Below are 26,002 nucleotides of genomic sequence, written 5' to 3'. Positions count from 1 at the left end.
CCAACAATTTACTGAACAAGGAAAAGTTGAAAGCATTCCCTCTGAGAACTGGAACAAAACAGGTATGTCCACATTCACCACTTCTATCCAACATAGCACTGGAATTCCTAACCAGAGCAATCAGATAAGAGAAATAGATAAAGGGCATCCAAATCAGCAAAGAGATGTCAAACCATCACTGTTCAGTGATGATATGATTGTATACCTAGGAAACCATAAAGACTCATCCAAAATGCTCCTAGAACTGGTAAATGAATTCAGCAATCTTTCAGGATACAAAATCAATGTACACAAATCAGTAACATTGCTATACACTAACAGCAGCCAAGCTGAGAATCAAGAACTCAACTCCTTTTACAATAACTTCAAGAAAACAAAATAATGACAACAACAACAAAAACTTAAGGATATACCTAACCAAGGGGATAAAAGACCTCTAAAAGGAAAACTATTATTATAAAAACACTGCTGAAAGAAATCAAAGACAACTAGTATTGTTTGGCTTTGTGTCCCTATCCAAATTTCACCTTGAATTTTAATCCCCATAATCTCCACATGGTAGGACCAGGTGGAAGTAACTGAATCATGGTAGTGGTTTTCCCCATGTTGTTCTTGTAGTAATAATGAGTCTCATGAGATTTGATGGTTTCGTAAGTGTCTGGCATTTCCCTTGCTTTCACTTCTCCTTCCTGTCACCTTATGAAGAAGGTGCTTTGCTTCCTCTGTGCCTTCTGTCATAATTGTAAATTTTCTGGTGCCTCCCCAGCCATGTAGAACTGTGAGTCAATTAAATCTCTCTCTCTCTCTCTCTCTCTCTCTCTCTCTCTCTCTCTCTCTCAATAATCTCAGGCAATTCTTTATAGCAGTATAAAAATGAACTAGTGCAATGACACCATGCTCATGTATTGGTAGAGTAAATATTGTGAAAATTATCATATTGCCAAAGGCAATCTACAAATTCAATGCAATTTCCATTAAAATGCCACCACCATTTTTTACAGAATGAACAAAGACAATAGTAAAATTCATATGGAACAATAAAAAGCCCAAATAGCCTAAGACTGAGCAAAAAGAACATATCACATTACCCAACTTCAGATTATATTATAAGGGTACAGTCAACAAAACAGCATGGTACTGGTGTAAAAATAGGCACATAGACCAACTAAACAGAATAGAGAACCCAAAAACAAACTCAAATAATGACAGCCAACTAGTCTTTGATAAAGCAAACAATAACATAAAGTGGGGAAAGGACACCCTATTCAACAAATGGTGCTGGGATAATTGGCAAGTCACATGTAGAAGAATGAAACTGGATCCTCATCTCTCACCTTATACAAAAATCAACTCAAAATGGATCAAAGACTTAAATCTAAGACCTGGAACCTTAAAAATTATAGAAGGCAAATGCATCAAAAACAAATATGTATAGATGGGACCTAATTAAACTAAAATGCTTCTGCACAGCAAAAGAAATAATTACAGAGTAAATGGACAGTCCACAGAGTGGGAGATCTTTGTAAACTATGCATCTGAAAAAGGATGAATATCCAGAATCTACAAGAAACTCATACAAATCAACAGGGAAAAAACAAGCAATCCCATCAAGAAGTAGGCTGAGGACGTGAGTAGACAATTCTCAAAAGAAGACATACAAATGGCCAACAAACATATTTTTAAAAGCTCAACATCACTAATTATCAGGAAATGCAAATCAAAACCACAATGTGATACCACCTCACTCCTGTAAGAGTGATCATAATAAAAAAACATAAAAATGTTGGTGTGGATGTGGTGAAAAGGAGACACTTCTGCATTGCTGGTGGGAACATAAACTAGTACAACTACTATGGAAAACAGTGTAGAGATTCCTTAAATAACTAAAAGTAAATCTACTATTTGATTCAACAATCCCACTTCTGGGTGTCTACCCAGAGGAAAAGAAGTCATTATACAAAAAAGATACTTGCACATTCATGTTTATAGCAGCACAGTTCACAACTGCAAAAATATGGAACCAGCCAAAATGCCCATCGATCAATGAGTGGATAAATAAGATGTGATATACACCATGGAATACTACTCAGCCATAAAAAGGAACAAAATTATGGCATTCACAGCAACCTGGATGGAACTAGAGACCATTATTTTAAGTAAAGTAACTCAGGAATGGAAAACCACACGTCATATGTTCTCACTTATAAGTAAGAGCTAAGCTATGAGGATGCAAAGGCACAAGAATGATATAAAGGACTTTGGAAAGTCTGTGTGACGGGTAAGAGGGGGATGAGGGACAAAAGGCTACATATTGTGTATAGTATACACTGTTTGGGTCATGGGTGCACCAAAATCGCAGAAATCACCACTAAAGAACTTATCCATATAACCATATATCATTTGCTCCCCAGAATCAATTGAAATAAAAAATTAAAATAAAAAAATAACAAGATGAAGGCTGTCTGCAAAGAAAGATCTACTTTTAAATAAAAATTCCAGATTTAAAAAATGCCGTAATTAATGCATTTTAAATTTCATCTATTATTAATTTTATTCTGGATATATACTACTATAATATATTATGATTTCTTACTACAGTAACAACTTGTGGTTTTCATTTTTATTTACGTCATGGCATTGTGAGACTGGAACAGTTGGAGAAGCTATGCATTGTTGGCATATTCACTTTGGAAATTTCTGGGTTATTTTGTATATTGTATTTTTAAATTTTTAATTAAAACATTTTTTGTAGATATATAGTAGGTATATATATTTATAGGATGCATGAGATGTTTTGATACAGACATGTAATGTAAAGTAATCACATCATGGAGAATGGTGTATCCATCCCCTCAAGCATTTATCTTTTGTGTTACAAACAATCCAATTACATTTTTAAAGTTATTTAAAAATATACAGTTAAATTATCATTGACTATAGTCATGCTTTGGAAATTTGTCTCGCAGTATCTATTAAACACTTATGTGCATAACCTATAACCAAAGATTTCTGCTGCCTGGCATTCATCCAACAGAAATGCACAAACATGTGTACCAGAGGAAGTTTCAAGAATGTGCATAGAAACACTTTTTTATTGCCAAAATGAAAAACAAGCTAAATTCTCAACCACAGCAGAATGGATAAATTGTGGTATAGTTACATGAAGAAATACTATGTTTAAAAACAAATAAAACTACATGTAACTTTATGGATAAATCTCATGTAAATAATATTGAGTGACAGAGGGAAGACATAAATGGCTACGTATTATCTAATTTCATTTATACGTATTTCAGAAATGGGCAGAACTAAGTTATGATAGAAGTCTTCCTGGAAGGAGGAGAGGGCCAGTGACTGGGAAAAGCTCTAGTAGGGCTTCTGGCCATGGGTACTGCTCTATGCATCAATCTGGGTAATGATTTCACTGGTAAATTCATTTTGTGAAAACTCTTTGAACTGTACACTTACGACTTTTATATATTACATATAGAAAACTATTTAGAGAGAAATAAGGATTAGTGGAGTGTGAAAAAGAGAAGCAAAGATTCAAACCCAAGCGAGTCCAGATAAGATCTAGAGGCAATCCTTGGCTCCTACTAGTTCCCTTGTCTGTGCTTTGGCTTCTTTGGAGCCTAGTTGTTTCTCTTGCCTTTGGTTTTGTGAGATATTTTCCAATAATCCCTCCACCCCCTGCATTTCTGTTGTTGTTATGCTATCTAAACAAATTTGGAAGGTGTTTCCTTAACTTGGAGTTTTTTGAAGGAAAAAAATAAACCAAGATTTGCTTAGAATAATCTGAACCCACACATGGAAATTGAGTTACATATGTATTTTTATTCTACCTACTAGTTACCAGACGTGACAAACTGTGTCATCAGATTCTGACACACAACCCCTGAACAACACAATTTATGAGAAACTTTAATGGAAACAAAGCACCAAAAGAAATTTTCACAGATGAATTTAAGATAAACTTAATAACTTTTTAAGGGAAGATTAAGAAAAGTATATTTAACGAAAGATTACTATATTATCGGAGCTCTTTTCATTCAGAGAATCAATTCAAAATAAGCAAATGTTCCGTTGTCCAACCTCTAGAAAGAACCTTTGGAGATTTTGTTTTAAAATAAACCAATGAGACTGATGAGAAAATAGATAAATTAGGTATATATTAAAGTGGCTAGATTTATGTGTTTATGATGCAAGGCTATTAACAGTGACACTTGAATAGTTCATAGTTTTGGAGGATTTTCAGAGTCAAATGATCAGCTGTATTCAACTACGTACATTTGGACCCATGTGTATTTAAAATAATTTAATTTCAAAGAAGCTTTTAATGGATTAAGTTTATCCGAGAGAGTCTTAACTTATGTGGCTTTATTACAGGTGACTTTGTTAGCAAACCTCTGTTGTTTTGTCCGTAATAGATAATTTACAGCAAGGCACTAACTCTAGTAAAACACAAAGATATGCAAAAGCATTGCTACCTTGGAATTCTTGAATACCAGGTCTTTTACTTTGTAAAAGGATTAGTCTGCTGAGTTGAAAGAGGCTTATTTTGGCTTGCTATTAATTTAGCATTTCAAAGCATCTATTCACAAGATTATATTTAATTAAATATTAATGTGCAAAAGTTTAAGCCACCTCCACATGTAATAACTCTATCAGTCCTCAAAAATTGCTACACAAAAGGAAGAATGGATATAATGCTTACTTTTTCAAAAAGAAAAGTGAACACTTGAAAAAATTTGGGTACTTTGTTTACAGACCTGTTTTTCGTAATCCACAGAACCATGCTCCACCGCAGGTTTCTTCCCTTCTAATAAAGTGCTCTTGTCAGTAGATAGTCTTGCTATATGTTAGAGAGATATTGATCAAATTGATTTAGATCCAGTCTCTTTATAAGAATGGACTTTTCTCTATGTAACCCACATCTATTATTGAAAAACATTTTAATACTAATTCCTGCACAAATTTTATTTATATTAACTCTTTTATTATTAGAATATATAACCTCATGTCAACAGCAACTTATGTCATGTATCTTTCCACTCAGAAATAGGGCACCATGCCGGGCGCGGTGGCTCAAGCCTGTAATCCCAGCACTTTGGGAGGCCGAGGCGGGTGGATCACGAGGTTGAGAGATCGAGACCATCCTGGTCAACATGGTGAAACCCCGTCTCTACTAAAAATACAAAAAACTAGCTGGGCGTGGTGGCACGTGCCTGTAATCCCAGCTACTCAGGAGGCTGAGCCAGGAGAATTGCCTGAGCCCAGAAGGCGGAGGTTGCAGTGAGCCGAGATCGCGCCATTGCACTCCAGCCTGGGTAACAAGAGCGACACTCCATCTCAAAAAAAAAAAAAAAAAAAAAAAAAAAAAAAAAAAGAAATAGGGCATCATAACATTTTCTATATCAGTGGCACATGTTCTGTGTGTCAGCTTTATTCATCCCAAAGAAGACCACTAAACTGTGAAGCTTCCATTGTGTGCAGAATGAAAGGATTGTAGGATGTCCCTACTACTATGATTCGTGGAGTGAATAATATTAGAATGTGAGATGTTGGTTGTTTCTGTCATACATTTTCTTCTTCCTCTTTTTTCTTTTTTTTTCTTTCCTTTTTTTTTTTTCAACCCACTGGATTCCTTGTTTTGCAACCCACTGGATTTTCAACTATTAATTTGTAGTTGATTTTACTGGATCCCTGAGTTTCACCTTTCCTTACTTTTCATTGAACACCTTCCTTCCCTGGTCTGTTCTGCACCCAGTACACAAAGACGAAGGAAAGAGTCAAAACAACCACCCCGATAATTAATTAAGACTCTCCCTTTAATGCAAAAAGCCCAATTTTGAAATGATTGTTTTTTTAAACATTTCTACCAATTCCCCACCTCTGTGAAGAAGCTTTCTCAACATTGATAGTGTGTGATGTGCTCTTGGTTAGATTTGGTCTATCTTATATTTCACTTCCTTCTGTTTCCTATCTCATTCTTTTTTTTTTTATTGCATTTTAGGTTTTGGGGTACATGTGATGAACATGCAAGATTGTTGCATAGGTACACACTTGGCAGTGTGGTTTGCTGCCTTCTGTCCCCTCACCTGTATCTGTCATTTCTCCCCATGCTATCTCTTCCCACCTCCCCACCCACCCGCCCCTCCCCCATTTCCCCCCAACGGACCCCAGTGTGTAGTGCTCCCCTCCCTGTGTCCATGTGTTCTCATTGTTCAACACCCACCTATGAGTGAGAATATACGGTGTTTGATTTTCTGCTCTTGTGTCAGTTTGCTGAGAATGATGGTTTCCAGGTTCATCCATGTCCCTACAAAGGACGTGAACTCATTGTTTTTGATGGCTGCGTAATATTCCATGGTGTATATGTACCACATTTTCCCTATCCAGTCTATCATCGTTGGGCATTTGGGTTGGTTCCAGGTCTTTGCTATTGTAAACAGTGCTGCAATGAACATTCGTGCGCACGTGTCCTTGTAGTAGAATGATTTATAATCCTTTGGATATATACCCAGTAATGGGATTGCTGGGTCAAATGGGATTTCTATTTTTAGGTCCTTGAGGAATTGCCACACTGTCTTCCACAATGGTTGAATTAATTTACATTCCCACCAACAGTGTAAAAGTGTTCCTATTTCTCCACATCCTCTCCAGCATCTGTTGTTTCCCGATTTTTTAATGATCGCCATTCTAATTGATGTGAGATGGTATCTCAATGTGGTTTTGATTTGCATTTCTCTGATGACCAGTGATGATGAGCATTTTTTCATATGTTTGTTGGCCTCCTGTATCTTTTGGTGGTTCAGCACCTGAGGGCAGAGTTCTTTTCTTGCTCTACGTCTAGCAGAGTACCTAAGACAGAAACTTGAATGAAAGCTTCTTTTTTAAACCTAATTGCTCACGTCTTGATGAGCCAGGTTTTGCCTTCTCCAAATACCTGTCATCATTGCTCGCTTTCCCTCAACTCCTTTTCAGGCATCTGGCTCAGTATTCCTTATTGGTCAATTAGAGTGGCTTGAATTCTTACTATGTAATTCTTCTCCACCAAAGAATGTTATTCTGGGATTTGTAGGTGGGGTGGGGAAGAATGTTATTCTGGGATTTGTAGGTGGGGTGGGGAAGACTAGACAGAAATCATGCACCCAAAAATGTTTAAAGGCTTGGTGCTAACAGAAAATTGTAACTATGTCATACTCAAGTGTATTTTTAACCTCCTAAAATGTGTTTCTCCTTTCTCTAATCACAAAAGCCAGTGTAAACTATTTAATTCCACAGTTACAGGATGAAGAACTAAAAACAGCAGAGCCTGAGGCAAGAAGTGAGCATCCTCACACTCTGTCCTCATTAGTGAGGATAAATGGGTCATCACTGGGCAGCCCATTATGTATCCCTCATTTGTGTATTAATTAAAAGGAAAACTTGGTGGTAGCATGAATCTATATGACAGAAAACCATACAGTTCTCTAACTTCAAAAAATAGTGGTAAAAAAGCAGTTTTATGTTCTAATTAAAAGTCCTATATTTTAGTATTACGTGCCATTGCACATATGTTCATTGCTCTCCGTCTCCCATGCTACCTCTGAACCACATTACTACTGTTAGAACACTGGTTTTTGGATACGAATTGGAGAGCAGAGGGAGGAAGGGAAGTTTTTCAAGAAGAAAAGGGATTTCCATTGTTTCCAGGAAACTGTTAAAATATGTGTATGTGTGTGTTTTCTGAGCATTTCTCACACATTTTCAAGGCTCAGTTTCCCACCTCTGATTTTTTTTCCTCATTTTCTGCCTAGGCTGATCATTGCTAGCATCAACAGATGGGATCCCCCAAATGTGAGAAAGTGTGATTAGACAGTGAGTCCATGGGACAAAGGGAGGACTTCTTTGCAAATGAGAGAGAAAAGTGTTCCTATATCCATTTCAGAATGTGAAAGCAGAGTTTTTGCTCTTATTTCCCCTCCCAAATTATGCAAACTGATTCAAGTGTAAAACTTGGCAACATCTTGTTCTTTTGATGATGCATAAACATTGATTGCCTTAAATGCTTAAAGGAGACTTTAGGATTTTTTTCCTTATGAGAATTAGAAGTTACCGGAAAGGCAATGTATTGGAAATGTACGTATTAAAGTGCCATTGACCAGAAAGGAAGACACACAGAATATTGGCTACTGCCTAGTGACTCTCTTTCACATGCTATCTGATCCTTGTGAATTTAGAAAAGGTTTTCATTTTTGTGTGGTGTATACTTGGGCTCTGCCATATACATGATTTGAGACATAAAGGACAAAGGGGATTCTCCCCTTACATAAAATACATTAAAAAATAACAGGAAGTATGAAGTATTGTTCTCTTACCCTTCCTGGACCATTACTTACTTCCATCAGCATAGCAATTTGGATTGTGTTCGGATATGAACCATTTTGGCAAATGGGAGCTAAGTGCTTTATAGGTTTAACTATTTAAATAAATAAATGGAAACCAGGAAAAAGTCATAGCTTCCAAGTGAATAAGATCATTTTTTAACAACAGCAACAACAAAAGTAGAGCTCCTTAGAACTGCAGCTGTGAATCTCAGGCATTTTCAAATTTATGGCATCTTTTGAGTCAAATATTTTTGTTTTACTGTGAAATTTGTACAGGCAATTAAAACTTCATGAAGAAACAGTGATTTTGATCCAAGTTTTCATATTTAGGAATGGGATTGTCCTCTCACCTCCATTCATATTCCGTTCACGCTAGAGCAGACCGGAAACTGGGACAGCCAGCCATCTTAGAAGTCTAGAATCCCTAGAAATCAGCTTAGCTTTCAGTCTACACATGACTCAAGATTTTACCCAATAAAAACACATTTATAATTGCATGTTGTGTTTTGTGAAAGTCATTCTTTATGGCTTTTGAACTGTATTCATGGTATCCCTAGAACAATACTTCTTTCAGGCTAGTTATACATGAATCAGCAAATGTAGACAATGTAGGATATTAAGTCTAAACACAAATGTAAGGCCAGAGGGAAAAAAAGGTTTCTCCTCCCATGAAGTTATACCCGTTAGTGACCCTTTGCAATAGTCATCTCAATCTCTCGCACTCATCCTTCACCCAGCTTTTGCCTAAGGTGTTTTAATTTGATCTTTGTTGTACATGATGCTGAAACGATAAGCCCCTCTAATGATGGCAATAATCAAGAAAAATGTGAGAAAATCTAAAGCCATAGTAGGCTCTTATTGTCCCTCCACCAGTGTGAAGAAAAGAAAGGTGGTTTAAAATATTCTATTAGTCTTTCATATTTTCTTTTATTTAAAACCCACCCCCTTTCCCTCCCTGGGAATTTGTTTTTCAGAAAAATATCATGCCTTCTAAGGTATTGTTTTTAGATAAACTATTTTTTTTTAAATTACAGCTATTAAAAAGAAATGCCACTCCTCTTCTATCCTAGAGAAATGATTGCTGAATTTGAGTGGTCACATTGGGTCCATTTAAATGGAGGCTTCCAATGGAAAAGATTGTTTGTCTTCAAAACATATTAAAATTACTTGTTACAGACTATATGTTATAAAATAAAAGTTAATCAATAAAAATGGCCCCTTTCATTTCAAAGCAAAGCTTTCTATTCTGGAAAAAAAAAAAAAAAAAAAAAACCACCTCTCAATGAAAAGTGAAACATTGCCAAATGGAAAACATGAGAATCATAATTGTCATTTTACCATTCGTCTTCACTCTTAAATATTCTCTGAAGCAACAGGCAAACCTGATTTACTTTTGTATCTATTACCACAGAACTGTGGGGAAGAACTAAACTCAACTACAGTCTGTTCTTTGCCTTATTTAAACTGTTTTACTCCCATCGTAATCACTGATAGTGACCCTCTTTCCCATCTGTTGATTTTTTTTTTTCCTTTGCTGAAACAGGGCTTTGGTTTCAAAAATACAGATCTCAAAATCGTTAACCTAGAAAGAACCTGGCCTTCATTCACTTAGTTTATGGGATGTTAAAGCAGTCTCAAGGGTTTGCTAAAATAAACTAACAGGCTGTAGAGGAGAGCAACACACCATCTGGCCAAGGCAGTAAGGCTGAGAATGGATAGCCTAGGTAATTACTTTAGGTGAATCTATTACAACACATGGAAATGACAGAAAGTTTAGATATTTTCTTTCTTTGCCCTGTGAATCTTCCCACAGTCTGAATGATGGAATACTCAGCTGGAACAAAGAGGAATTCAGCGACAATGTAGAGAAAAGATAGTATGAGTGATGGGACTAGCCATAAGAGACATCAGTGACTTAGGATTCCACTAGACCTCCTCTGTTCAATGAAGACAGAAATTCTCTGTTTGTGGAACAGACTCATGGAAAGGACCTTGTGTAAATACACCTACATATATTGAATTACACAGTACGCTAAGGAATCCAGTTAATGTAAAAGGAACACTGTATTGGAGTAGATTTTTGCCCCATTAATTTATATTTTATAAACATGGATACCTTAACTTTCTCTCAGATTTCTTCAGATAGAACATTCCCTGACTCGGACCTACGTTTTATCAATGAAGAAATTCTTCTTGAGGCAAACCTGCTTATAAATAGGCCGATCTCTGTCTTTCAGAATTAGGACATGTCTCTCTCGATCCATACTGCCTCCGTTTTCTCATCTCCCAGCACCTATCAACCCACTGTGACAGAGCTTCTGCCCCAGTCGTTCTATTGAAATCGTTGCTTCCTCTTTGCCAGACACACATTCAGGCAATGTGACTTCATACTACTTAACCGCTCAGGATCTTCCAATGCAATCATCTCCTTCTTCTCAGGACATTCTCTTATGTTTGCTTTCGGAGCACTGTATCCTTCTCTAACAGCTTTTCTAGACATTTCCCCCACTTTCCATCCCCTAAATACCAATTCTCACAGGACTCAGTTTATAGGCCTTCTCTGGACTCCCACTAGGTAATCATCTTTTCTGATGACATTAGAAACTATCATTATACAAAATTGAAGAGGTTAAGTAAAAACCCTAGAGCAGGCGTCCCCAAACTACGGCCCACGGGCTGCATGCAGCCCCCTGAGGCCATTTATCCGGTACCCCCGCCACACTTCAGAAGGGGCACCTCTTTCATTGGTGGTCAGTGAGAGGAGCACAGTATGTGGCGGCCCTCCAACGGTCTGAGGGACAGTGAACTGGCCCCCTGTGTAAAAAGTTTGGAGACCCCTGTCCTAGAGTCCTGAATTGAAAAGGGAAACACCAGTGTGAAGGTGTGATGCATCCTCTATCTGTATCCATTGACAAGGCCCAGCACCAGTGATCAACCCAAACTCACTGAGTGGCCAGATTGTCTTCTTTAAATACCATTTTAAATACCTAATAAGAACTGGGGTTGCCAAAGAGAGATGGTTGACTCCACGAATAAGACAGGAAATATGTCAAAATTGTCCAGAAACTAATTTAAGAGGCTTTTTGAAACACCAAATGAAGAAACAGACCTATGCAATGATCCTTAATGGCTGCTAATGTCAGAAAAAGCCAGAAAACTAAACACTTTTTGCCAATTTGAATATTTGTGACTAAAAATAATAAAATCTGAGCCTGGTAAAAATCTATAGATGTAAGTACAGTGGTTCTGCCTTATCTGTGGTTTTGCTTTCTGAGGTTTCAGTTACCTGTGGTCAACTGAGTTCTGAAAATATGGAATAGAAAATTCCAGAAATAAACAATTCATAGGTTTTAAGTTGCACGTCTTTCTGAGTACCGTAATGAAATCTCACACCATCCAGCTCCATCTCACCCAGGACACAAATTGCTCCTTTGTCCAGTGGATCCACCCTGTAGATGCTACCTGCCTGTTAGTTACTTGGTAGCCTTCTCGATTCTCAGACTGTCACAGAATCACAGTGCTTGTCTTCAAGTAACCCTTATTTTACTTTGTAATGGTCCCAAAGTGTGAGAACACTGTAGCTAATTTCTAAATGAATCCTTATGATACCTATGTTTGTTTAGGAAGAAAACATGATTTCTACAGGCCTCTGCACTAGCTGCCATTTCAGGTATCTGCGGGGGGGCTTGGAATGTATTCCACACAGATAAGAGGAACTACTGTACTAATTTATGGAAAGAAATGGAGAAAGACAAACTAATGGGAAAAATGACACTATCGTGATGCAACCAGAAAAAATCCAGTTTGTGAGACTCTCTGCAGGACCAAGAATTTAATTTATTCACAAATTCATTGCAAGAGAGAGAGAGGGAAGGAAAAGCCTTCAGATTAAAAGAAATGTAAGAAAAAAAACTAACTGTAATGTATGGACTTTATTCCAACCTTGATTCAGAAACAATCTGTAACTAATAATTCATGAATAGTCAAGGAACTATGACACTGACAGAATATATAATATTAAATTATTGTTACTTTAGTTGTTCTAATGACTATATTTTTATAGAGGGTTCAATTTTTAGAAATCCATACAGACTTATTTGTGATGCGAATTATATTTCCAGGAGTTTATTCAGAATAATCTAGTAGTGTTAGCAGCAGTGTTAGGGAGGAGGAGATGGGGAATGGAGGGTGTAGTTGAAACAAGACTGGCCATAGGTCAATGGTTGTTTAAACTGAGTGAAGGACACATTGTATTGGTGTCTCCTGTGTGCTTTTTAATCTATAATATAAACTTTTTTTAAAACCATATATGCATGTTAACTGTACTTAGATAATTAGTCTTGCTCTCCTCTGACCACAGAAGTTGTATATGCTTATACCTTGATATCTCAGTATCACTGGTTTATAGAAATCTCAAACTTAATATATATAAAACACAACCCAAATTCTGCAAGTTCCACTAAAATAACAAGAGCAATAAAACCTGTTTTGGTGTATGTGTGCATGCAGAATGTGCAAGTTTATTACGTAGATATATGTAAGCCATGGTGGTTTGCTGTACCCATTGACCTATCCTCTAAATCCCCTCCCATCACTCTCCACCCTCAACAGACCCTGGTACGTGTTGTTCCCCTCTCTGTGTCCATGTGTTCCCATTGTTCAGCTCCCACTTTTGAGTGAGAACTTGCAGTGTTTGGTTTTCTGTTCCTGTGTTTGTTTGCTAAGGATGATGGCTACCAGCTTTATCCATGTTCCTGCAAAGGACATGATTGCATTCCTTTTTATGGCTGCCTAGTACTCCATGGTATATATGTACCACATTTTCTTTATCCAGTCTATCATTGATGGGCATTTGGGTTGGTTCCATGTCTTTGCTATTGTAAACAGTGCTGCAATAAACATGTGTACATATGTGTACGTGTGTCTTTATAGTAGAATGATTGATATTCCTTTGGGTATATAATACCCAGTAATGGGATTGAGGAATCGCCATACTGTCTTCCACAATGGTTGAACAAATTTAGACTCCTACCAGCAGTGTAAAAGTGTTCCTATTTCTCCACAGCCTCACTAGCATCTGTTGTTTCCTGACTTTAATAATCGCCATTCTAACTGGTGTGAGATGATATCTGATTGTGGATTTTATTTGCATTTCTCTGATGATCAGTGATGTTGAGCTTCTTTTAAAAAATGGATTTGTTGGCCACATAAATATCTTCTTTTGAGAAGTGTCTTTTAATATCCTTTGCCCACTTTTTGATGGGGTTGTTTTTTCTTGAAACTTTATTTAAGTTCCTTGTAAATTCTGGATATTAGAACTTTGTCAGATAGGTAGTGATATGGTTTGGCTGTGTCTTCACCAAAATCCATATTGAATTCTATCTCCCAGAATTTCCACGTGTTATGGGAAGGACCCAGGGGGAGGCAGTTGAATCATGGGGTCGGTCTTACCCGTGATATTCTTGTGATAGTGAATAAGTCTCACAAGACCTGATAGGTGTATCAGGGGTTTCCACTGTTACTTCTTCCTCATTTTCTCTTGCTGCTGCCGTGTAAGAAGTGCCTTTTGCCTCCTGCCATGATTCTGAGGCTTCTCCAGCCATGTGAAGCTGTAAGTCCAATTAAATCTCTTTCTCTCTGTCCTGGGTATGACTTGAAAATGGACCAATACAGTAAATTTATATCAGGAGAGTGGGGTGCTGCTGAAAAGATACCTGAAAATGTGAAAGTGACTTCAGAACTGGATAAAAGGCAGGGATTGGAAAAGTTTGGAGGGCTCAGAAGAAGAGAAGAAAATGTGGGAAAGTGGAACTTCCTAGAGACTGGTTGAATGGCTTTGAACAAACTGCTTATGGTGATATGGACAATGAAATCCAGGCAGAGTTGGTCTCAGATGGAGATGAGAAACTTGTTGGGAACTGGGGCAAAGGTGACTGTTGTGTTTTAGTAAAGACACTGGCAGCATTTTTTCTCTGCCTAGAGATATGTGGAGCTTTGAACTTGAGAGAGGTGATTTTGGGTATCTGGTGGAAGAAATTTCTAAGCACCAAAGCATCCAAGAGGTGACTTGGGTGCTATTAAAGGCATTCAGTTTTATAAGGGAAGCAGAGAATAAAGGCTTGAAAAATATGCAGCTTGACTATGCAATAGAAAAGAAAAACCCACTTTGTGGGGAGAAATTGAAGCTGGCTGCAGAAATTTGCACAAGTAGCAAAGAGCCTAATGTTCATCCCCAAGACCATGGGGAAAATGTCTTTAGCCCATGTTAGAGACCTTCGTGGCAGCCCCTCCCACCACCAGGCCCAGAGTCCCAGGAGGAAAAATTGGTTTCGTAGGCCGGGCCCAGGGTCCCTATGCTGTTTGCAGCCTAGGGACTGGGTCCCCTGTGTCCCAGCTGCTCCATCTTTGGTTTCAGAGGGTGGAAGCTGTAGCTTCAGAGGGTGGAATCCCCAAGCCTTGGCAGCTTCCACGTGGTATTGAGCCTGTGGGTGCATATAAGTCAAAAATTGAGGTTTGGGAACCTCCACCTAGATTTCAGAAGATATATGGAAACTCCTGGATACCCAGGCAAAAGTTTGCTGTGGGGCCCTGATGGAGATCCTCTGCTAGGGTAGTGTGGAAGGGAAACAAGGGTTTGGAGCCCCCACACAGAGTCCCTATTGGGGACTAGTAGAATTGTGAGAAGAAGGCCACTATCCTCTGGAACCCAGAATGGTAGACCCACAAACAGCTTGGATCATCCACCTGAAGGCACACACACTCAAATGCCAGCCTGTGAAAGTGGCCAGGAGGGAGGTTATACCCTGCGAAGCCACAGGGAAGAGCTGCCCAAGACCATGGGAACACATGTCCTGCATCAACATGACCTGGATGTGAGACCTGGAGTCAAAGGAGATTATTTTGGAGCTTTAAAATTTGACTGCTCCACTGGATTTCAGACTTGCTTAGGGCCTGTAACCCCTTTGTTTTGGTCAATTTCTCCCATTTGTAATGGCTATATTTACTCAATACCTGTTACCTCATTGTACCTAGGAAGTAACTAGCTTGCTCTTGATTTTACAGGCTCATAGGCAAAAGGGACTTGCCTTATCTCAGATGAGACTTTGGACTATGGACTTGTGAGTTAGTGCTGAAATGAGTTAAGTCTTTGAGGAATTGTTGGAAGGCATAATTGGTTTTGAAATATGAGGACTTGAGATATGGAGGGGCCAGGTGAAATTATATAGTTTGGCTGTGTCCCCACTGAAATCTCAACTTAAATTGTATCTCCCAGAATTCCTACCTGTTGTTGGAGGCACCCAGGGGGAGGTAATTGAATCATGGGGGCCCATCTTTCACATGCTATGCTCATGATGGTGAATAAGTCTTAGGAGATCTGATAGGCTTTACAGGGGTTTCTGCTTTTGCTTCTTTTTCATTTTCTTTTGTTACCACCATGTAAGAAGTACTTTTTTTTTTAATCTCCTGCCATGATTCTGAGGTCTCCCCAGCCATGTGGAAATGTAAGTCCAATTAAGCCTCTTTTTCTTCCCAGTCTATGATATGTCTTGAAAATGTACTAATGCAGGTAGATTACAAACATTTTCTCCCATTCGGTAAGTTGCCTGTTTACTCTGATGATAGTTTCTTTTGCTGTGCAAAAGCTCTTTAGTTTAATTAGATCCCATTTGTCAATTTTGGCTTCTGTTGCCATTGCTTTTGGCATTTTTGTTGTGAACTCTTTGCCTACACCTACGTCCCAAGTGTTATTGCCTAAGTTTTCTTCTAGAGTTTTTATGGTTTTGGGTTTTACATTTAAGTCTTGAATCCGTCTTGTGTTAATTTTTGTATAAAGTATAAGGAAGGAGTCCAGTTTCAGTTTTCTGCATATGGCTAGCCAGTTTCCCAGGACCATTCACTGAGTCAAAGATCCATTTCTCATTGCTTGTTTTTGTCAGAATAAAACCTGTTTCTCCTAGTCTTTCCCCACTCAGTATACTTACTTTTTGCAGCATACGCCCAGTTGTTGGGTGCCATCTTAATTCTTTCCTCTTTCAAGCCTCTCCATCCAATTTAACATTGTGATTGTTATCTCTACCACCAGGAATCATTAAAATAAGTCCAAATCCATCTCCTCTGCCCCTTCATAATCTAGACTACCGTCATCTCTCACATAGACTACTGCCATAGCCTATTAATTCATCTCTCTTTTATATGCTTGAATTAAATATAATAATTTTCCACAGAACAGACATAATGATACTTTAAAAATAAGAATTGGATCATGCTGAAAATCTCTTAGTTGCTTCCTATTACTTTTAGGATAAGATCTAAATGTACCCTTATCCTCCAAGGCCATTCTTACCTTTCAGTGCCCTCTTACACCTCACTCACTGGCAGCTCAATGAGCTCCAGCCATGTGAACTTGAATACTCCAAGTTCTCTCATGTAGACCATATGGAAGCTTTCAGCACATGCTATTACCAATGCTTAGAATGCTACTTTTATGATCTGTTCACCCTGGGATATTTAATTTGCAAGATCCTAAAATCCTTATTCTTTACTCCTTATTTGCCTTCAGAGCACATATTCCATTTTTCACTGTACTTACCTTGATTTATAATTACACATTGATTTGCTTATATTTTAATTACCCTTGTCCCACTGAACCATGAATTCCACAAGATAATCCAATTTCAGTTTAGTGCATCAATATTGAGTGTTGCCTAGTACGTAGTAGGAACTCAATATTTATTAAATAAAAAAAGAAAGATGGGCAAGTCCTATTACAAATTGAATAGATGATTGTGTTCCAAGTTTTAGAAAATAGATCATTTGAAAATGCAAATATTTAAGTATTAATGGTTATTTTAAATGTGATGAGGATTTTAAAGAACAATCTAATTGGTACATGAAGTTATCTAAGTCTAACATTCATAGTAACTCACAATTTAGTAAATCAGTTCAGGTATGCTCAGGTTCAAATTGAAATCTTATATCCCATGTTCAGTTTTCAAATTTCACCTTCACCTCAAGGAAATACTTATTAGAAAAAAGAAGCTAAATGTGTTATTTGAAGCTTCACAATTTGTTATTTTTCAATTTTTTTGTAAAAATGCCACAGGGTAGATGGAAAATGTTTGTTTCCTCATCTTAAGTCATATAACTCTACATTATTTAAATATGTGTTCAAAATATAATTTCATATCTATTTTGAAATAAGATTTATACATAGTTGCCATAAGACAAAGCACAGTTCTGAGAATATGGGTTCAGTAGAAAGCACTATGTATAGTAATAGAATCGTTGTGTTAAGGAACCTTACTTTAGTTCCTTCTATGCCGTAAAAGAAGGAGCCTTTCTTAGATATCTGAAGTTCCTGGCACAGGCCAAGTGAAGTGGGGCTGTACATCTTAAGAACAGAGGTGCAACTCCATGGAGATAGTGACCCAGAATAGGAGAGCAAAGAGTAGAATCTAGGGAAGGTATTGGCCGGCTCTGTCTCAGACATTTGTACTGGAAGAAGATGGAAAAATAAGTGAAAAGTAGAGTTCACTTGAAGAGTTTAAGCTCCAAATGCAATGCATATATTTTTAGCACATTTAATAAGGAAAGATAATATATTTTTTGGTCTCCTTTTAAGTCATACCATTTTGTTCTAGGTCAGTTGTTCTTTTTTTTTTTTTGAGATGGAGTTTCGCTCTTGTTACCCAGGCTGGAGTGCAATGGCTCGATCTCGGCTCACCGCAACCTCCGCCTCCTGGGTTCAGGCAATTCTCCTGCCTCAGCCTCCTGAGTAGCTGGGATTACAGGCACGTGCCACCATGCCCAGCTAATTTTTTGTATTTTTAGTAGAGACGGGGTTTCACCATTTTGACCAGGATGGTCTCGATCTCTTGATCTCGTGATCCACCCGCCTTGGCCTCCCAAAGTCCTGGGATTACAGGCTTGAGCCACCGCGCCCGGCCTAGGTCAGTTGTTCTTAACCTTGAACAGACAAGAGTTACCCAGGGAGTTTTTAAAATTCCCAGTGCACACACAGGCCATCTTCCAGACGTATCAAATCAGATTCTTTGAAAGCGGTCAGAATTTTTTTAAACTACCAAGCTGATTCCAATGCATAGTCAAGATACACTGTTCCAGGGTTTTCTCTGAGAATGGGATGATGCAGATGATTATAAAATTCACACACACACGGACATTTGCTCACACAATTACATATTGAGAATATATTTATTATTGTATGTGCAAAGCCAGATGCACAATATTAGCTGATACATATTCTTTTGTTATTATCATGTACCAAAATCCTAAAGAATTATACATCTTTATCTCCTTCAGCATACCTCCCTAACTAAAAGAGAGAAAAGTAGAACAAGTTGTACCAAAATGTTTTAAATATGTATGGGTGTTTATCTTCCCAAATTTAAACATCCAGGTACATAGATACATTGATACATAAATCCAGTGTACCTCTCCTGGCAATAGAGAAATCTCCCCACTTTGAAATGTCTTCATCTCTCCCTTTTTCCTGTGGCCTCTGAAATTCTTTGACCCAGCTCCCCATCTGATGAGGAAATAGAAGAAGGGGCCCAGGTTTCGATGCCACTATGTAGTGACAGAGGTTAAAGAAGGGCGACTCTGTGGTTTCGCCTCAATGTGGTATGCTTTCAAAACAGTAAAAATCCTACACACGGACAAGATTCATTGCCTTTGGCCTTTCTATATGTTCTGGGTTTGGTTTGTGCCAGATCTGAAGACAGAGAGAATGTAAAAAAGGTAAAAAAAAATCTTAGGCCACCATACTCAGAGATATAGTGATGTATTTAATTTCTGCCCTTACCACTTGTTTGTGAGTTCATAAACGGAAAGATCTTATCTGTTTGGTTCACCATTGTGCTCTGCAGTTGTGTGAGAGATTGGCAGACAGCAGGTCCTCAAGAAATAATTGCTGACTGAGTAAATACAGGAATAATTGAGACCAAAAAAATCCAGTTTAAAAAAGGAAGTGCCCTACTGGATACTACCAGTAAGTTATGTAATAAATCAAACACAATTCAATATGTGCATTGATACATAACTGCATTTCCACCTTTCTGGTGATATTCCATCACTTTGATGATCTTTTAATAAAATCTAATATTTATTATAGTTTTAGTACATATTTAAAATATTTGTCTCATTTGTGTTCTAGTAAAATGTGCATAACTCAGTCTATTTTTTTCTTTTGGCATTTATGAAAAAAATTTTTCTGAATCATTTGTATAGTCATTTTTTGCTACATTCTTTTATCCAAATTTGTATTATATACTCCTTTGGTCTTCTAGTGACACATTATACTTTTAAATGTTGTTGTGTGATTGAATTAGATTAAGAAGCTCTAGGTTTTAAATACATTATGGCACATTAAGTGAGCAAATATGCAATAGTCATTAATTTTGCTAATTTATGGCCATGTAATGACATAGAAAAATGTTCATTATCTAGAAGTAAATGAAAAAAGCAAAATGAAAGAACAGCATCTAGAGTATAATAGCATTTCTATAAATAAATACATTCTTACGGAAAATTAAATGACTATAAAAATATACACCAAAATTGCAAAAGTAATAGTTTTTAATTTTCATCATTTTATCAATCTTATCTGTAAGTCATCTCTATTACTTTTCAATAATAAACAGAAAATCAAACTATTATTTTAAAATGTGGCCAGGCACAGTGGCTCACGCCTGTAATCTTAGCACTTTGGGAAGCTGAGGAAGGTGGATCACCTGAGGTCGGGAGTTCGAGACCAGCCTGGCTTATGTGGTGAAACCCCTGACTCTACTAAAAATACAACATTTAGCCAGGTGTCGTGGCACTCGCCTGTTATCCCAGCTACTCAGGAGGCCGAAGCATGGGAAACTCCTGAACGTGGAAGATGAAGGTTGTAGTGAGCTGAGATTGTGCCACTGCACTCCAGCCTGGTGACAGAGTGAGTTCCTGTCTCAATAAATAAACAAATAAATAAAACATATTGCACATATTATAGTTCATTCCACCATGCTAAAAGTAATAAAACCCCATAAAATAAACACATGACATACCTATATGACATAGGCAGTTAAAAAGTTGAATAAAAGGAGAGTATCAAAATAACCATATTGAAAATGGGGAATGCTCTACAATCCATTGCCAATATTGGATAATTTGTCCACTTACAATGCAGATCAAAAGATAAAAATATATTGGCAAAATGTGGGCGTATTTCTCTCCATTGGCATTCCCAGATGCAAAGAATTAGGTGGCTTCTCTCAGATTAAGTATATTAAAGAGCTGTTGTCATCTAAGGAGATACATAATAAATTAGGTTACTTCTGAAAATGTCTACACACACACACACACACACACACACACACACACACACACACATTGTTTTAAAAAGAAAAAGCTCTATAAGAGAAGTGGGCAGAATGACAAGAGAACCAGGCTTTCTGCCAGCATTTCCTAGACAGGAAAGATACCTCTTGAAATATTCATGAAACACTTTTTATTCGAGCAATTGGAAAAGATTATAATACATGTTTTAGAACAAGAGTCTTTCAAAATGAACCTTTACTCCACAGAATGAGGATCAGCAAACTTGCAAAACATTCCAAAGATAACACATGCTTTGATTTTCTTGGGCTGTCTGCTGCTACTGTGTTTTCTCACTTAAGCAGACCCCAAGACACCTACCATGGCTGTCATCCAGTACAACCACTGGCTTGCAGTAATTCCTCTTATCCCCAAACTCCCAGAAATCATTCATCAGTATTTTGTCAGCATTTCTGTGCCTGATCCACAAGGATGAATAAAGTCCTTGACATACCTCCCTGGAAAAGTCTCAAGCCCTAGACCACGGCACCTTTCCTTTGTAGTACTGAACACAATTACAACTTTACATGAATGTGTGTAATTATTGATGTAATGTTTATCTTTCCCTCTAGACTGTAAACTCCATAAGGGGAGGTGTTGTGCCCAATTTTGTTTATCATTATATAATGATGTCCTTCATAGGGCTCAGCCATAAGTGTTTGTTGAATAGTTAAATAAATAAATCATTATGAATGAAGAAGGGGAAAGATGTGGCCCCACAAGGAATGGTACTGGAGTAAATTATATTTATGATATTGGTAACTGTCACGAATGAGATACTGCCCAAAGAAATTATCCTATTTTTTATAAAATTATCCCAGCCATGAATAATTTTATCATAAAAGACAAATTATGAGAATATATAGCAAGGTTATGAGAGTTTTCTAATAAAAGGCAGTAGGGCTTCGAAGTTAGCAAGAATGAAGAAAGGCATTGCGGGGAAAATTCTAAATTTTATAAGTAATGGACTGCGAATTATTGATTATGTCCAGAAAAGAAACTATGTGTTAAGAACTGTTTTATAAAGACATCTGGGCAATATCATATGGCTACTAATCAGGTCAAAGGAGGCTGGACTAACAAATGAATTATACTTCATTAAAATTAAGAGCTATCAACAAATGTTGAACTATTAAAAATATCATCAACAAATAAAATTCAATGCATAAAATGGAAAAATATATTTGCAGTACATGTAATTGACAAAAGACAATAGTACATAAATAACTCCTATAAATCAATAAAGAAAATGCAGAAAATGCAATAAAAAATTGAGATATGACCTGAATAGGTAGATCACAAACACACGCAAAGCTCTCCCTATAATAAATAAGCATCAGCTATCTGGGGGATCTGTCTTTTCAAAATGGATAAAGTAAAAAGACTGACAATGCCAAATGTTGACAAATATCAGAGCAACTGGCATTCTCATACCTTTTTTTTTTTGGAAACTTATCTGAACCTAGTCATATCCCATGACTCAGCAATTCTCCAAGGTACACGCTCAGCAAAAATGCGTACACATGTATAAAAATACAGCTTTGATAAACTTAATGGTAGCATTGTTTGTATTAGCCCTAAACAAAAAATAATCCAAATGTCTATAAACAGAATGGATACATAAACTGTGTTACAGTCATACAACGGAATACTATGCAACCATGTAAGAGAAGCTTCTGCTACATGTAATATGCAAGAATTTCAAAAGCATAACATAGATCAAAGAAGCTAGACACAAAAAGTACATGCTACATTATTCCATTCATACAAAGCTAAGAAACAGTTGAAAATAACCTCTGTCTTCTGTGTTAGAAATTAGAATACTTGTTTCCTGTATGGGGTAGTGTCTGAAGAAAGGGGTAATAAGAAGTATCAGATGTGTTATTGGTGTTTTTTCCTTGATCTGGATGGTGGTTACACAGGGATGTTCATTTTATGAAAATCAATTGAACTGTGCACTCATGATGCTACAGCTTTCTGTGGATTTATTATAGTTCATTAAAATGTTTATATTAACAAATAACATGCTGGACTGTCTCACAGAGGCCATAAGGTAGTACTTCTCCAGGTACGCTTCAAAGATAAGCTGCAAGACAAAAAAGAACAAACAAGTTGGGAACATTGTCTTACTAAATCTCCCGTGGCTTGTTCAAATCAGCTTTTTTCACACTCATTTTATCACAGATCCTTAATAACAACTATTTACATTTCTCAGAGTTACTGTTCTCCGAAATACACTTAGGAAATCGTGGCTATAAATACACCAGAATTTACAAGGCTTCTACAAGAACAGACAGGCTAGAGACTATGAACAGAGACTTCGGTGAAACTAGCAGTCAGGAGAGAGCAGCCAGGTAAGCAATTCAAACACTAAAATTCAAAATATAACAGGGAGAGTGCAGCTTATCAGGTGTGACTGCAAGCAGCTCAAGTAGCAGAGAATTAGAAAAATGAAGCAAAAAAATATGAAAAAAAAGCTTATCATTACTGGCCACTAGAGAAATGCAAATCAAAATCACATTGAGATACCATCTCACACCAGTTAGAATGGTGATCATTGAAAAGTCAGGAAAAACAGATGTTGGCGAGGATGTGGTGAAATAGGAATGCTTTTACGCTGTTGGTGGGAGAGTAAATTACTTCAATCATTGTGGAAGACAGTGTGGTGATTCCTCAAGGACCTAGAACCAGAAATACCATTTGATTCAACAATCCTATTAAGAGGTATATACCCAAAGGATTTTAAATCATTCTACTATAAAGACACATGCACATGTATGTTTATTGCAGCACTATTCACAATAGCAAAGACTTGAAATCAATCCATCAATGATAGACTGGATAAAGAAAATGTGGCACATATACACCATGGAATACTATGCAGCCATAAAAGGGTGGGTTCATGTCCTTTGCAGGGACATGGATGAAACTGGAAACCATCATTCTCAGCAAACTAACACAGAAACAGAAAACCAAACACTGTGTATTTTCACTAGTAAGTGGGAGTTAGCAATCAGAACACATGGACACAGGGAGGGGAATATCATATACCAGGGCCTATCAGTGCGTAGGAGTCTAGGGGAGGGATAGCATCAGGAGAAATATCTAATGTAGATGATGGGTTCATGGGTGCAGCAAACCACCATGGCACGTTGTAACAAACCTGCACGTTCTGCACATGTACCCTAGAACTTAAAGTATAATAATAAAAAGGAAAAATAAAGCAAAAAAAATTCCTTCATTTAAAAATTCCTCTGGATCATTTGGCAAGGCTAAAGCTATGGCCAACATTTTCACCAACAAGAAACTTAAACATTGAAGCAGTGTACCCCTGACTCCATGCCAGTTTGTCTTTGAATTCTTTAGTGAACTAGGATAAATCCACAATCCACTAGAATCCTAACAGAGATGATAAAACAAGACATGCAAATAAAAATCACAAAACCTTATGATAAGTCAGGTCTGTAAATAAAAGTCACAATGACATTAATTCTTTTATTTTTCAATTGACAAGTAGTCATTGAATGCCTACTCTGGGTCAGACATGGAGTGTTCAATAATATGCCAGAAAACTTGGTTCCTTGTCTTAAAGTTTCGCAGCAGCAATACATATTAGCAGAATAATTGCAAATATATATTAGCAAAAAGAAATGCTGGATGCTATGGAAGCCTCAAGTAGTTACTGATACCGAGTTTGTTGTCAGGATAAAAGTTGTACAAATAATTGTATTATAGTATGCATTGCGGAAGTTTCAGAAAATAACAAATTATATAATGAAATAAAAGCTAAGTTTTTAAGACCTTGGAAATACATTTCTATATGACTAGTGATTGTTCTGTATTTTTACAGCTATGTTGCTCTGCACTAAAGGATTTGGTTTTTGGTATGCTAATGCATGTTTTTATCTTGGGGTCAAAAGCAAGGAAAGTATGCCTTAAAGTATTGAAAAAGTGAGAAGTGGCTGGGTGTGGTGGCTCAGGCCTATAATCCCAGCACTTTGGGAGGCCGAGGTGGGTGGATCACAAGGTCAAGAGATCCAGACCATCCTGGTCAACAAGGTGAAACCCTGTCTCTACTGAAAATACAAAAATTAGCTGGGCATGGTGGCGTGCGCCTGTAGTCCCAGCTACTTGGGAGGCTGAGACAGGAGAATTGCTTGAACCCAGGAGGTGGAGGTTGCATTGAGCCGAGATCACGCCGTTGCACTCCAGCCTGGGTAACAAGAGCAAAACTCCCTCTCAAAAAAAAAAGAAAAAGAAAAAGGAAAAGTGAGAAGTGTGTATGGGTACTCTTAATCCCAGATGACAATGTCTGTTCTAGGCTTTTTCAGATAAGAACCAGCAGCAGTGAGGACAAGGGTTTGTAGGTGACATGGGATACACCCTGAAGTAAAGAAGGGAGGTTTGGCAGAGCCTTGGAACATGAGTTAGAATACTCTAGTTCCAGAGTCCCCATGAGAATAAATGGATGTTCTTCTGAGACAGCTTCCCTGGTCTCTGCCTCCTGGCTTTTTCTATCCTGCTCCTACTGTGTTAGTTGTTATGACTTTTGCTCTTCACTTCATGGCATTTACTCCCTCACCGCTATTTTCTCATGTTTTCTATTTACTACTTTCTATCTGCTTCTCATTTTCCATTCTGCTCTACCCTATTATCAGATCCCTTCTTTGTGTTTCACATTCAAACATCCCAAGAAAGAATGGTACTGGAACAGTTCTTTACTCTCCAGAAGAAAATTTACCTATTGACCAAGTTCTCCAACCAGACCACCTCTCTGATGCTGGTTCAGCCTAAACAAATAGGAGCCTGGGAACAGTTACCCAAAGACAGAGCATCGTGATGTGGTGGTTGCCGGAGAAAGTACCAGTGTTAGGCTCTGCCTTCAGAAGGGAATAGCAGTGTGGCACACAGAACATACAGGCTTGCCCAAGAAAATGCCGTTCTTCACTAATAGGTAATAGAAACCTGATTTCTGTTACCATGGCCATTGGTCTGGAGAGATCTGAGTCAGGACTCAGCAGGGATGAACTTCAAATAAACATGGCAGATAAGCTGTGTGACCCCTTTAGTGTGACTTTATCTTTCACTTTGCGGGAAATGAGGCTGCTTAGCGAAAACATAGCTGACAATCTCTAGATTAAATGGATAAATGTGTTAAATCTGTTAGGTAAATCTATTTACTATAACTTCTGTGATAAAAGATGTAATCTATAAGAAAATCACAAAAGGTGATAAAATGAATAGAGGCAAAGTATGCT

The sequence above is a fragment of the Saimiri boliviensis genome, chromosome 1, assembly GCF_048565385.1.
Source record: "Saimiri boliviensis isolate mSaiBol1 chromosome 1, mSaiBol1.pri, whole genome shotgun sequence".
NCBI lineage: Eukaryota > Metazoa > Chordata > Mammalia > Primates > Cebidae > Saimiri > Saimiri boliviensis.
This window is presented reverse-complemented; position numbering follows the sequence as displayed.